Here is a 16024-nt window from a genome sequence, read left to right as displayed (position 1 = left end):
AAATTGTGGTGCATTAATAAGAACCCAAGGAAGACGGAAGGTTTTTACCCAATCGCTCCCAAAAGACTTTTTCTCCCTAAAAGGACATTTTCTCTGTGCAAGAATTCCTTTCCAAGAAATGTTTAGAAATATTACAATTTGCTGTATGCCACACAATAATAATAACCCTTTCATGTAGAAAAAAATATTTTGTTAAGTACCCTAGGCTTCAGAAAGCACTCTTCCTCTCAAAAAAATATGTATTTTCTCTCAAAAAGGACACATTCTCTAAAAAAGAACCATTACTCTAAAAATGCACTCTTTTTCTTAAAAGAACCGCTTCTCAGAAAGGACCATTTATCTTTAAAAAGGATACCTTAATTCAAAACAAGTAAAAAAAAAACATTAAGTTCGGCCAGGCCAAACTTTTAATACCCTCCACCTTAGGGTAAAGGTAACATTAGAAGAAATGTGGCAAAAACCATTAAAATGCCGAATATCGGGAGGTACCGTTATATGGGGGCTATACCAAATCGTGGACCTACACATGCAATGTTTCGCCAAAGAAGCTAGAACCCATTATGACCTACAAATACCAATTTTCAGAGAAATTCGTGAAAAAATATGGCATAAATCATCAAAATACCGAATATGGGGTACCGTTAAATGGCGACTATACCAGAACGTGGACCGATATATCTCATTTTCAATACCAATCATTCTAGACACAATACAAATTATTCTGCTAATTTTTGGCGCTCTACGTCAAATAATGTGGGCTGTATCGTGATTTCAACAGACAGACGGACAGACAGACATACGGGCGGGCATCGTTAAATCGACTTAGAATTTTATACTGATTATGAATATATATACTTTATGGGGTCTACGACGAATATTTAAGGATGTTACAAACGGAAGGATAATCCTTTTCTGCCAAAAAGGAAAATTCCAACTTTCAGAACTTTTTCTCCAAAAAAGAACACAATTTCCTTCAGAATGAACTCTTTTCTTAAAAAAATTGACTTTACGGATATTTTTTCAAGAAAAAAAAATGAAAAATAAAAACTGTGCTGTCAAGAATCTTGTTGTTGTTTTAGTAGTGGTGTTTAGGAGAATGCCTCTCCTAAGAAATAGTGTTTTTGAGAATAGGTCATATGTTTTAAAAACCCCCTATTTTACCAAGGATGCTTTAAGGATAAAAATGAAAGAAAAAGGGTAGAAATAGAAATGGTAGGAAATATGAAATATGAAGAGAATCTGATGCTTATTTCGCATTTTATTTAAAATGTTGAGCCATTGTGGAGGAAGTACCAGAAGGAGTGGACTGATATATCCCATCTTCAGGCAATATTTGATGTTAATAAAAAAAAAAGTATGTGAGATGAAGACAATCGAACACTTAATTCACATTTTATAAGAGTTATAATTATTCCAACTTTTAACCCTTTGTGGGGGAGGTACTTTGATGGAGTGGTCCGATATATTCTGTCTTCGCACCAGATCTTTTGTTGCTAGAAACATTGGGATTTGCGAAATTCGAAGACAATCGGACTCTACATTCACATTTTATAAGATATATAATTATTCCAAATTTTAACCCTTTGTGGAAGAGGTACTAGAAGGAGTAATCCGGTATTTTTCATCTTCACATTTACGTAAGCAATTCTCATTAGGGGGTATTTCTTCTAAAAGTAATACTTTCAAGGACTCTCTCTCTCTAAGTAATGCTGCATTGGGTGCAAGGGTGCATTGACAGTCATTTACTCTAGAAAAGGTCTTTTTGTGGAATCTTCCTTTGAGAACGAGCGTCTTTTAGTCCTTTTCTCCGGACCTTTTTAAAAAAAAACACATAATGTTTTTATCAGCTGTTAGATTTAAAAATATGTTAAAAGAGAGGGTAGTTTTATCTGAAAGAGGACCTCTTTTAAAAACACCTTCTCCACGAAAGAGTGCTTTAAAGGACTGTTCTCCCAGAAGGGATACATTATGGATCTAAGACTTCTTTCACCAGTAAAATTTAATTTACTAATTTCTAATATTCTCTTTAAAGTATACATTCTTACAGAAAGAATAATTTTAATTATCTTTTTTCCAAGAGAGAGAGGGAGAGAGAGCGAGAGAGAGATACATTTTTTTTAGCAACAAGCTAAAGAAAATTAGATTTTCAGGGCCCCTTCTTACCAAATAAGGATTAGGAACTCTTGTCAAGATTGAGTTGCATTTAAGGAAACTTTCTACAAGAAATGTCTTTAGAAATTATTCTTTCTCGTTTTATTATTATTATTTTCTTAAAAACTGGTCTATGCTAGTTCTTAAAGGTATTGTTAAAAATATCTTCTATAGGAGCCGAGCTTCATATATCCTTTCCATGACACTTTCTTTTTTAAAAAAAAAGGGTGATTTTAATAAAGCTTTTTGTAAGAAAGGATAGATCAGTCCTCTAAATAAAGGCAATTCTAAGAATCTTTTTCCTAATAATACCAGCAATTAAGGAGCCTATAGCTCCCTTTAGCACCCGTTTTTCGAAAAAAAATATTCTTTCATTGCTCCTTTCCCTAGGAATTACATTTTCCTATGGAGGAAACTTTTTTCTATTTGTTCTCATTGTAAGCGCACTTGTATGGAGCTTAAGGAGCCCTTTGTAGATCCTTTATCTAAAAAGGGTACTTCTCTAAGAAATGTGAATTTAAGGACCTGTAGGCCAAACATTTATTTTTAAGGACTCTTTCTTCAGGAAGGTGCACTATTAAGCAACATATCTTATAGATAGGATTCCTGTAAGGCTCTCTTCTCTACGAATTCCTTTAAAAGTCCATACACGGGTGGCCTTGCAAGACTTTTTGAGAGAAAGAGCTCCCTTAAATACTAGTTCCCTACAAAAGGTTATTTCTAGGAATCTTTTCCCTTACTAGGAATAATTTAAAAGACTTTCTGCCTATTGCTCAAAAGTAAGGTTAATATTAAGAGGTACCGCTATAGGGGGCTAAACAAAAACGTAAACCTATACATACAACGGAGCTAGAACCCATTAGGACACACAAATACCAATTTTTAGGCAAATCCGAGAAGAAATGTGGCAAAAATCATAAAAATACCGAATATCTGGAAGTACTGTTATATGGGAGCTATTCCAAATCTTGGACATATACATACAATGTTTCACCACCGGAACTAGAACCCATTATGACCAATAATTTTTAGAAAAAATCGTGAAAAAAATTTGGTAAAAATCATCAAAATACCGAATATCGGAAGGTACCGTTATATGGGGACTATATCAAAACGTGGACTTATACATGCAATGTTTCACCACCGGAGCTAGAACCCGTTAGGACACGCAAACACCAATTTTTAGACAAATCCGCGAATCAAAATACCGAATATCATGAGGTACCATTAAATGGGGGCTAGACCAAATCGTGGACCTATTTATGCAACTCATGATCAACAATTACCAATTTTTAGACAAATCCGTGAATCGGGAGGTACCGTTGTATGGGGACTGTAGCAAAACCATCTTAGACACAATGCAAATTGTTCTGCTAAATTTTGACGCTCTACGTCAAATAATGTGGACTGTATCGTGGTTTCAACAGACAGACGGACAGACAGACGGACAGACCGACGGACATCGTTAAATCGATTTAGAATTTTATGCTTATTATGAAAATAAATACTTTAAGGGGTCTACGACGAATATTTAGGGATGTTACGAACGGAATGACAAAGTTAATATCCCCTCCTTTCCAAGGTGGAGGATATAAAAAGGGGTAATAATATGGATAGGGTTTATGGACATTCCCCAATTATGGTGTTTTAAGGATCTTCTCAGAAAGGGTAGGGACCATTTCCCTTCTCCAACAAGAGTAGCAGTGTTGATTCTTTTTCCAAAATGGATAGATTTTCAAGGACCCTTTCGAAAGAATGATTTGTTTAATGGCATTTTCTTCAAGAATTGTGGCTTTAAGGATGTTTTCTCCAAGAAGGGTACCCTTAAGGACTAATCCTTTGAGAAATCCAGCCTTAAGTAATCTTCCAATAAGTGGAGGCGCTTTAGAACTAAAACTAGGGTTTTTGAAAGTTACATATCATTAAGGACGATATGCAAAGTTCTATAGACATAAAGATCATTTATGCGGGAAAAGTTGACTTTAGGGACAATGTATGGCAGGACATTCATATCTTAAAAGTTAATTTCTAAAAATTTGTGCCACCACCTCTCAATTTGCAAAGACATGGAAAGTTCGATTTGTTGGCTGGACGATTTCACGTAACCACAAAATTGTGAGTGAATGAATGATTTTGAGCCAAGTTAGTAAAATGTGTCGAATAAGCCGTTTCTTTTACAATCCCTTGGCAGCACGAAACCTTGGCTACAATTGCAAAAAGAAAATAAAACTTCTCCATAACTATTCCATTCTCATGCTTACGTCCTGAAATGCATTGATCTCTATGTAGTTTGAGTTGGACAGTGGGTCAAAGAGGATTAAATCGGGTGAATCAAATTAAACACCTTCTTCGAGATATGGATTTTATTGGCTATACCAGGACATTTGCCCAAAGAGAAGAGGGAACAATTCTAGTTTAGTAAAGACTCTTTTTTTGAAAAATTTCCCAGAGGTAGATATTTGTACTCTGATAATGGGAAAGTATTTTTTCCTTAGAGGGATGGACTCGGATATTTGACCCACAAATCTAGGTCCAAGACGCGGCCTGCTAAACCGATATGAACAATTTAGGAATTAGTGTCGGGACTTGAATTCGAACTGACGAGTCAAATGTATCGGCATCCGTTGCCCAAATCTTTGTTGGAGAGGTACCAGAACTGGAACTTGTGTTAGTGAAAATATTGGGAAACATGACATTTGAAAAGAAGAAAGAATGTCTAATTCGCATTTTATGAGAGATATAATTATTCAAAATGTTGGCCCGTTGTGGGGGAGGTACCTGAAGGAGTGATCCGGCATGTTCCATCTTCACAACTTGATTTGTATTGATAGAAATAGCAGGATATGTGAAATTTGAAGAGAATCTGATGCATATTTTGCACTTTCTGAGAGAGATAATTATTCAAAATTTTGACCCATTGTGGGGGGGGGTTAACCAGAAGGAGTGGACTGATATATCCCAACTTCGGACCAGATTTTATGTTTGTAAAAATATTGAAGTGCGTGAAGTTTGAAGACAAGCGGACACTTATTTCACGTTTTATAAGAGTTATAGTTATTCCAAATTTTAACCCTTTGTGGGAGTGATACTTCATGGATTGGTCCGTTATATTCTGTCTTCACATCAGATCTTGTGTTAGCAGAAATATTGGCATGTGTGAAATATGAAGGGGATCGGACTCTACTTTCACATTTTATGAGATATATAATTATTCTAAATTTTAACCCTTTGTGGGGGAGGTACCAGCAGGAGTGATCCAATATTTTTCATCTTTACACCAGGTCTTGTGTTGCTAGAAATATTGAGATGTGCGAAATTTAAAGACGATCGAACTCTACTTTCATATTTTATGAAATATATAATTATTCTGAATTTTAACCCTTTGTGGGGGAGGTACCAGCAGGAGTGATCCGATATTTTTCATCTTCACACCAGATCTTGTGTTGCTAGAAATATTGAGATGTGTAAAATTTGAAGACAATCGGAGTCTTTTTTCACAATTTATAAAAGTTGTAACTATTCCAAATTCTGACCCTTTGTGGGATAGGTACTTGATAGAGTGGGCCGATATCGTCCATTTTGGCACCTAACCTAGCACTGACAAAAATATTGGGACTTGCAGAGTTTGCACAAAATCGAATGGTATTTTCGATTTTTATGGGGTCAACTATTTTCTTTTAAAATATTGACCTTTTGTGGGGGAGGCACCGGAAGGAGGGGAACGATGTTGACCATCTCCGAACTCAATCTAAGTTTGACAAAAATATTACGATGTACCAAGTTTAAATCAGATTGGATACTTCCTTCGAGAGTTATCGTGCGCACCAACTATCCCGACAGATAGCCAGACGGACGGGCATCATTGGATCGACATCAAATATCCTGAAATGGATTTGGTCCAAAGAGACCTAGGATCCCTAGAGATTTGGTCCCAAGAGGCACGTTTAGGTCGTATCAAATGATATATAGAGAACCCATATGTCTGGGGGTATAAAAATCCAAAAAATCCCAGAATTTTTACTAAACTAGAGATAAGTCGAAGCCTATTACACCCTAAAAAAAAGTGTTTTGCAATTTTGAAATTTGTTTGCAACCTGAAAAAAATTATCGAATTTTATTTGCCCTCTTTTGTACCACTGTGCCAGCCCCTTTCGAAAGTTTTTTTCTCATGCACACTCCAACACTCACTCACACATACCCTCAAAACCCAAATGCACTCAGATGACACAGTCAAATAGGCAGCAGCTGACGGAAGACCAACAACAACAATAAACATATCATTATCATCTCCAAGAAATAACACAGCGGCAGAAATTGACGTCAGAAAGTTGTGGAAGTTTTGAAAAAAAAATTACTCTCAAACTTTTTTACAGCAACAAAGCAAAAAAACAACAACACAACTCATCACAAATTCACAAAACACCAACAAACACCCTGTGGAACTCTGCCATGGTATGGTGGCCCAGCACAACACCCCAGCCAACAATAATCGACGACTTGGAGTCAGTCACAGCCATTCTTCACTGCTCGAAAGGTTGTCATTGTGGTTGCGCTCTTTCATTGAGGATACATTACAGCCAGGAGATGGGTGAAAAAGGGGGAGGGGGAGGTGAGGAAAGCGGGTGGCAGAGGGTTAGTGCATTGCGGTGAGGCCAAAGATATCGGCGGAAGAATGAAAAACCGAAAAAAACAACCATCCACGACATCCAGACGAAGCGAAAAAATTGCTTTTCGCGAGTCCCATTAACCATGAATGTTGTCGACTGAAATGCTATCTTTCAACGTGGTGGCGAGGAACAACAACAGCAGCAAACTATCAACAAAACTTGATGCAACAACCACAACAACAACAACAATCGAAATCCGAAGCATTTGTGACTAACTTACAAGAAGAGTGTGGCTTAGCTGAGTACCAACCAAGTCCAACAAAAGCAATGGCACAGCCATGCCGCGGAAAAAGATGTAAATTGAGAATGGACACAAATACAAAGAGAGACACACACAGTGAGTTACACATACAGAGGAAAACTATCTCTGCCAGAGGAGTCATCTCCAACATGCAACCCAAATGCCACCATATGCAACATGACTTAATACCGCCACCACAACCATTACCACCCTGACATTTTAATCACCGTCAGCAGACGAGCTGGCCTGGCCAGCCAGCCAGCCTGCCTGCCTCCGCTGTTTACCTAACCAGCAACCATCATCTCCTTAGTTAATCCCACAAATGCTTGCCTCACCGTGTCGCCTTTCAAACCATCTCATTTTTTTTGTTTCCCTGGACCCAATCCACAATTTGTTGCCTGGTTAAGAATTTCATTTCTTTTACCCCTCCCTGCGACTCAGGCCAGGCAGGGCAGGGAGGCTGGTGGACGACAATTCAAAAGTTGTGCCTTTTTTTCCCAAGTCTCCATTCGTGAGTCCACGTTCATTTCAGTCTACTAGGCCAGAAAAAATGTCTGGAAAAGACGACGCAAATGATGATGACGACGTCGTTGGCGGCGTCAACTCTCCAAATAAAAATAAAAGAGAAATAAAAAACAAAAACAAAACAAAATCCCACAGTGGAGGTCAAGTAGGTGGAAAATGCAAACGACAAAAAAATGGTTACCCATTTTTTTGCGTTACGATTTCCTGTGTTTTTGGTTTGTTTTTGGAAAAAAATTAGAACACGCTTACGTGGCAGCGCGACCATAAGGAATGAATGAAATTCTGCCCAAACAGCCCACACAGAATTCCTTCAAGGAGAGAAGGAGTTACAGAGTAGTGGAAAATAGAGATGATGACGGTGAGAAAAAAAAATGAAAAATAACAACAAAAAAATTGGAAATGTTTGCTTGTAGTGGTTAGCGTTTTTTTTTTTCCAGCTTTAGGAAGTGTTGTGCAATAATAACAACGGCGAAATCTCCAAAAAGCAAAACAAGAGAAGAAGAAAAAATGAAAGGACATGCTCTATTTTTTCCCAACGGCCTGGTCATTAGCCCTAAGGAAAGGGCCAGACAAAGTCGATGGCAAATAGACTATTTGAGACGTCTCAATTGTTGGAAATTTAAATAATTTTGGATTCTAAAAAAATTTTGGAACATTGAAAAATGATGTATTTACCATTGAGAATAGAAAAAATATTCATAAAACTCTTCAAGAAACAATTTTCAGGTAATTTTTGAAAAAAAGAATTGTTAGATTTTAGGAATTTTTCAAAGAATGTTCGAAAATTTTCGAACATTGAAAAATGATGTATATACCATTGAGAAAAGAATAAATATTTAGAAAATTCTTCAGGATAATATTTTCAAGTAATTTTTGAAAAAAAAAATAAGTTTGAAAATTTTCGAACATGGCAAACTTTCGAATTGTATGCACTTCCTGATCGAAAATGTATAAATGAGCATAATTTCACTTTTAAATAAACAATTTTAAGCATTTTGGGCAAATAATTCCATGTTCGAAAATATTGGAACATAGTAAAAATCACGAAATATAAATACAGAAGTGGAAAAAGTCGATGGCAAATAGTCTAAGAGACGTCTCAATTATTGGAAATTTAAATAATTTTAAATTTTAGATTTTCTTCAAAAAATGTTCGAAAAATTTCGTACATTGAAAAATGATGTATATACCATTGAGAATATAATAAATATACATAAGAATTGTCAAGATAAAATTTTCACGTAATTTTCGGACAAAAAGTTAAGTTCGAAAAATTTCGAACATGACTAAATCCTTAAAATTGTTTATTGTTTCTCAATGAATTGGCATTTGCAAAAAATTTAACCAAATCGGGTTGCAAATTTGAAGTTCGAAAATTTTCGAACATGGCAAACTTTCGAATTGTATGTATTTCCTGATCGAAAATGAATGAATAAGAATAATTTCAACTTTAAATAAACAATTTTAACACTTTCGGGAAAATAATTCCATGTTCGAAAATAATCGAACATAGTAAAAATCGCGAAACTTAAATTCAGAAGTGGAAAAAGTCGATGGCAAACAGTCTAAGGGATGTCAATTGTTGGAAATTTAAATAATTTTAATTTTAGGAATTTTTCGAAGACATGTTCGAAAAATTTCGTACATTGAAAAATGATGTATATACCATTGAGAATATAATAAATATATATAAATAAAGTTCGAAAAACTTCGAACATGACTAAATACTTAAAACTGGTTATTATTTCTCTATAAAACTCAATGAATTGGCATGTGAAAAAATTTAATCAAATCGGGTTACAAATTTAAAGTTCGAAAATTTTCGAACATGGCAAACTTTCGAATTGTATGTATTTCCTGCTCGAAAATTAATAACTACACATAATCTTGCCTTTGGAGGAAATTCTCTAGGCATTTCGTAGAATGATACCATGTTCGAAAATATTCGAACATAGTAAAAATCGCCAAACTTAAATTCAGAAGTGGAAAAATTCAATAGCAAATAGTCTCAGAGACGTCTCAATTGTTGGAAATTTAAAAAAAATTTAATTTTAGGAATATTTCGAAGACATGTTCGAAAAATTTCGAACATTGAAAAATTATCAATAACACTATTTGGAACAACTAAAATACTCATAAGAAACTTCAAGATAAAATTTTCAAGTAATTTTCGGACAAAAAGTGAAGTTCGAAAAATTTCGAACATGACTAAATACTTAAAATTTGTTATTTTTTGATAAAAATGAATGAATTAGCACTTGAAAAAAATTAATCATGCAAATTTGAAGTTCGAAATTTTTCGAACATAGCAAAACCTTCGAATTGTATGTATCTCCTGCTTGAAAATTTATAACTACACATAATCTTAACTTTGCAGGAAATTCTCTAGCCATTTCGTATAAAAATACCATGTTCGAAAAAATCGAACATAGTAAAAATCACGAAATTTAAATTCAGAAGTGGAAAAAGTCTAGAGACGTCTCAATTCTTGGAAATTTTAAATAATTTAGATTTTATGATTTTTGGAACCTTCCGAAGACATGCTCGAATAATCTCGAACTTTTAAAAATTATGTATATACTTTTGGGAATAGAATAAATATTCATAAAAAAATTTCAAGAAATTCTCGGACAAAAAATGAATTTCGAAAATTTTTGAACTTAATTGTTTTATCAAAAAATTTCGAACTTCAAATTTACATGCCAAAATGGTTAAATTTTAATTATAATGCTAATTAAATTTGAACCAGTTTAGGCTGTAAATTTTAAGATCACAATTTTTCGAACATGGCAAAATTTTCTCAATGCAATTTTCAAGTTTTGAACGAAAAATGTAATTTCAAAAACTTTCGAATATGCTGTGATGACTCTGAAATGTGTATATTTTGTATTTTATATCAAATATTATATAGTTAGAAGTATTTATAAATAATAAGAAAAACTTATTTTGTGAAGTAAAACTGAAGTTCGAAAATTTTGGAATATGACGCCGGTCTTTAGAGACTTTATAATACTGCAAATATTTTCAGAATAATGCCTTAGATAAAATTTTTAAGCCATCCATACATTTTAAACACTGAAATTCTAGTTCAAGTTTTTTCGAACATTACAAAAATACTTTCGAAAAAAGCAAAATTTCGTAAATTTAGCGAAGGAAAATGCTTTTACCATTTAAGGACTTAAAGCAAAGTTCAAAAAATTACAATTATCCAAAAAGAAAATAGAAAAAAATAATTTCTTTACATTTTTAAATGTAAAATTAAAGACCGAAATTTTTCAAAAAATTAAAATTTTGAATTTTTTGTATTTTCCACTTGGAAAATTAAATTAATCATAATAAACTTGCCTCAAACGTAGTTTTGAAAACTAACTAAAATTGAAGTTTGAAAATATAACTAAATTAGTCTTCAAGGTTGTCCTGGATAAACTTTGCGAATTATTCATGACATTGTGGACAGTAAAATCAACGTTCGAAAATTTTCGAGCATGGTAAAAATGGTAAAATCTGGATAATTAAAAAAAATCATGCAATTTTTCAAGCATTTTAAAACAAAAAAGTCGATTTCAAAAATTTTCGAGAATGATTTTTTAAATAGACATATTACTTTAGATAAACTGTCACATTCGAACATAAAGTTCGAAAGAAATAGCAAATTTATTTTTTTTTTTTTTTTTTGAATATGATTTAAGTTTTTTTAATTCGACACATTTGAATATCTGCAATTTATTCCATTAACTAACATAAAAAAATGTTGACATTTCTATAAATTTAAGTTCAAAAAACAATCGTAAAATTGGACAAACTGTCCATTTTAAATCACCCCAAAGTCATTAATAAACCTCATATTCTACCACCCAGCAACGTAGAGTACCAAAGCATCAACTTTGCCTTTGCAACAGCCATACACGACGATTAGAATAACTCCTAGACACAAATACCAACAAAGCCAGCAAATGACGACGACGACTACTACTACTCCACGACAAGTCTAACGATTAATAACATTGTTAGGCACAGACACGAAGTAGTTGTAAAGGATTAAGAAACGAAGTGGTAAAACGACAGCTACAACCACTACCAAAACAAAAGGCAGCAAACGAACGACGAACGAACTTTTAATATGGAAACACAAATTAAGCATACGAAGTGTAAACGAGCCGCTGAATGATGCAACACGAAGCATAGACGAGACTCACAACAAACAAAATGCTTTTGAAGGCTGGTAGTAGCACTCACACACACACAGAAATGTTTAGCCAACAACATCCAACAATACACATTTATGTTATCGCAACAAAGCATAATCACACGCACAATATAAATGTTGCCCATCCTGGCACTCAACCCAATTCGACTTCAAAGGAAGTTGTAGTGTTCTTCGGACAAAGCAAAAACGGAAATAAAACTACATTACCTTTTCATTTGTTTTAGAAAATTCTGGTCCATTTCGTCGTTTTGAGAAGATTTCCGACCATCTAGACGAGATTTCAGTCGGAGGAGGACTTTCTGCTCAACGTTGAGAAAACCATGTGGTCTACAAGAGGTGACCTTACATTCATCTGCAAGAATACTTCTCTGGTTTTCTCTAATAATATCTTTTAAACAGTTTAAAATACACCTTGAGTTGTTTTGTTTCAAGACCTCTTCGTATGTGTCGTATACGGGATAACCCTCCTCCTCCTGCTTTTCTATGGAAAACCAGTAAAGAAAGTCTTAAAGTCGGGCGGGGCTGACTTTTTGATACCCTACACCACTTTGCTAATTTAGTAGAGCTCCGCATAACAATTAAAAGTTTTTATGGGAGAATTCAATCATACACCCTATGATTATAATTTAAAGTTCAAAGGAATAAATATGCCGAAGCATTTGTATCTTTTAAATTCGGACTTTCATTGCCCATTTAGTGCAGAATTAATTTGAAATCGGATAAAAATACATATGGGAGCTATATCCAAATCGGAACCGATCTCGATTAAATTTGGCAAAGATATTTCTGAGCTTTATTTGATATATTTCCCTGAATATAGTTGGGTAACAAATATAACAAATCGGATGAACAGAATATATGGGAGCTATAGCTATATCTGAACCGATCTTCACCAAATTTGACATACTAGCTTCTAGACTCAATTCGGTCATAAGTGCCAATTTGGGCAAATATTAGACGTTTGGTGCACAATCAAAAGTAAATCGGACGAGGTTTTATATGGGAGCTATATTCAAATCTGAACCGATCTCGATAAAATTTAGCAAAGGTATTTCTGAGCTGCATTTGATATATTTCCCCAAATATTGTTGTTACAGAGTGCATATTACGGCTGCGGAGGACAAAAATAACAAATCGGATGAACAATATATATGGGAGCTATAGCTATATCTGAACCGATTTCGATAAAATTTGGCATACATATTTTCAGCTTCAATCTGATCGTACGTGCAAAATTCCATATTATTCGGATTGATATTACACGTTTGGTGCACAATAAAAGGCAAATCGGACGAAGATATATATGGGAGCTATATCTAAATTTTGACCGATTATCTCGAATTTCAATAGAGTTCGTCCTTGGGCCAAACAAACGATTTGTGCAAAATTTCATCTGGGTATGGCAATAAATGCGAACTGTACTTTGTTTACAAAAATACATGGACAGACGGACGGACGGACATGCATAAATCGATTCAAAATGGATTCTATGCAGATCATCAAAAGGAACTATGGGTCTATCTCGTTTCCTTTTGCCTTTTACAAACAAAGACATAATACCATGACCACCTTGTGGTGTAGGGTATAAAAATTTGCTATTCTACAAAAATGTCTTATTGGTCTCTCTAGTGGAGGGCGTCTAGAATACCTCAATAAGATAAGAATTTTCTTGTAATGCCTCTTCTATGGCATGTCCGTTTAGACATGAGCCCAGTGGGCCCACTATAAAAATAAGACTATCTTTGAGATGACCTTTTTGATATCCTATAAGAAGGTGTCCTATTGTTTTCTATTAGACAACTCTTATTTCTAATCTTCTTTAAGGAAATATTTTTTAATCTTCGACAAAAAAAAAAAAAAAAACAGTTTGATGTTCTGAGAGAACACTTTTTTGATTATTTTTGTAAATGTATTTTTAAATTATTCCTTCGTATTTTAAAATCTAACAGTCAATGTTTCGGTAATGTAAAATAACATTAACATAATCCTGTGACACCCTGTCGCGCGGTACCAGAAATTATTAACAGGGTAACCACTTAGGTGAAAATATTGAATTACACCATTCTAAACTATCGAATTCACCACAAAATGTAACCTAACACCGTAGTCGAGTTCCAAACCATAACAGATGTCATGTTTAGCAGATGCATACACCATGTAAAATAACATTTAGTACCGAGTTAACAGCTGTTAATTAGGCCTGTCTTAAACAACAGAAGTGTTTTCAGATAGTAGGCCGTGTTTACATAGCGAGTCGTCATCATATGGTCTTATAGCTACAAACAGAGCTCTCAATCGGTCATAGAGGACAATTTTAAAAGCAATTGACTTGCAATCTTATATTAAGGAATAATTGTAACAACATTTGGGAAGTATGACTAAAGCCACAGATCGTATTAAAAAGTCAGGGGCTTCCTAAGATGACATGTATGAACATTTATTATATATAAAGAAATTCTGCAATGCAAATCAGTTGTGGTCCCCGGATTATAGGTTGTGGAAAAGTATGGGAGCTATACCAAGACATGGACCTGCATATAAAATTTTCTGTCATAGGGTGTAGAACCCGTTAAGATACTTTAAACAAAATCGGTCTATAATGTCTCTAAAATCATAAAAATACCGAATATTGGAAGGTACCGTTATGTGCTGGCAAAATACAGACCTATGCAAAATTTTAGACTTACAATGGAAAAATGGCGTGATTGCCTTAATTAATTTTTTTCCAGAATATATATATACTTGGTTGGGTCCATCATGTGTATTCCGAGGATTTACAAACGGAATGAAAACAAGTAAAAAAAACATTAAGTTCGGCCGGGCCAAACTTTTAATACCCTCCACCTTAGGGTAAAGGAAACAATAGAAGAAATGTGGCAAAAACCATTAAAATGTCGAATATCGGGAGGTGACATTATATGGGGGCTATACCAAATCGTGGACCTACACATGCAATGTTTCGCCAAAGGAGCTAGAACCCATTATAACCTAGAAATACCAATTTTCAGACAAATCCCTGAAAAAATGTGGCAAAAATCATCAATTTGCCGAATATCGGGAGGTACCATTATATGGGGGCTATGCCAAAACGTGGACCTATAATTTCAATGACTCGCCGCACGAACTGGGACCCATTATGATCTACAACTACCAATTTTCAGAGAAATTCGTGAAAAAATGTGTCAAAAATCACCAAAATACCGAATATTGGGAGGAACCGTTGTATGGGGACTATACCAAAACGACCTATGCATACAATGTTTCGCCACACGAACTAGGACCCATTATGACCACAAATACCAATTTTTAGACAAATCAGTAAAAAATGTGGCTAAAACCAACAAAATACCGAATATCGGGAGGTATGGGGGCTATACCAAATCGTGGACCCATACATACAATGTTTCGCCACCGGAGCTGGAACCCATTATGACCATCAAATACCAATTTTTAGACAAAACCGTGAAAAAATGTGGTAAAAATAATCAAAATACCGAATATCGGGAGGTACCTTTATATGGGGGCTATACCAAAACGTGGACCTATACATGCCATGTTTTGCCACACGTACAGGGACCCGTTTTGACCTATATATACCAATTTTCAAACAAATAAGTGAAAAAATGTGGCATAAATCATCAAAATGCCGAATATCGGGAGGTACCTTTATATGGGGACTATACCAGAACGTGGACCGATATATCTCATTTTCAATACCAACCATCCTAGACACAATACAAATTGCTCTGCGAAAATTTTGGCGCTCTACGCTGATTATGAATATATATACTTTATGGGGTCTACGACGAATATTTAAGGATGTTACAAACGGAATGACAAAGTTAATATACCCCCCATTCCAAGGTGGAGGGTATAAAAATAATATACGCTCCCTAAAATGGTGGAGGGTATAAGAATTGTTTGCTAATGCTATAACAATTCCTGAGTTAGATATCTGAGTATTTGGTCACATTGCCAGCGGTACTAGTCCTTCGGAAGTCTCTAGAAATTAGATATTAATAATGATATACAACAATTCACCCATGATGCTTGCTAGAGCAAGGCCAACAAACATTGTTGAATATAATTTCATATTGTGGCCGAATTGACAACTACACCACTAAGACTCAGTTAATACCAACTTTATTATGGACTCAACCATTGTATTTCGTGCTAGTTTTTAGTTTCAATTAAAGCAGAATCAGAAAGGACAACATATGAGAAAGTCAGTTT

The 16024-nt window shown here is 34.6% G+C and overlaps 1 protein-coding gene across 4 annotated transcripts in view; it reads right to left on the bottom strand.

The window, feature by feature from the left end:
- LOC101900151 (putative uncharacterized protein DDB_G0271606) overlaps positions 1 to 16024 on the bottom strand; it is a 255183-nt gene that overhangs the window by 202512 nt on the left and 36647 nt on the right. The window lies entirely within an intron of this gene.

Source organism: Musca domestica, unplaced genomic scaffold (genome assembly GCF_030504385.1).
Source record: "Musca domestica strain aabys unplaced genomic scaffold, Musca_domestica.polishedcontigs.V.1.1 8, whole genome shotgun sequence".
Taxonomy (NCBI): Eukaryota; Metazoa; Arthropoda; class Insecta; order Diptera; family Muscidae; genus Musca; species Musca domestica.
The sequence above is the reverse complement of the archived record's forward strand: the minus strand, read 5'-3'. Positions and strand labels throughout refer to the sequence as shown.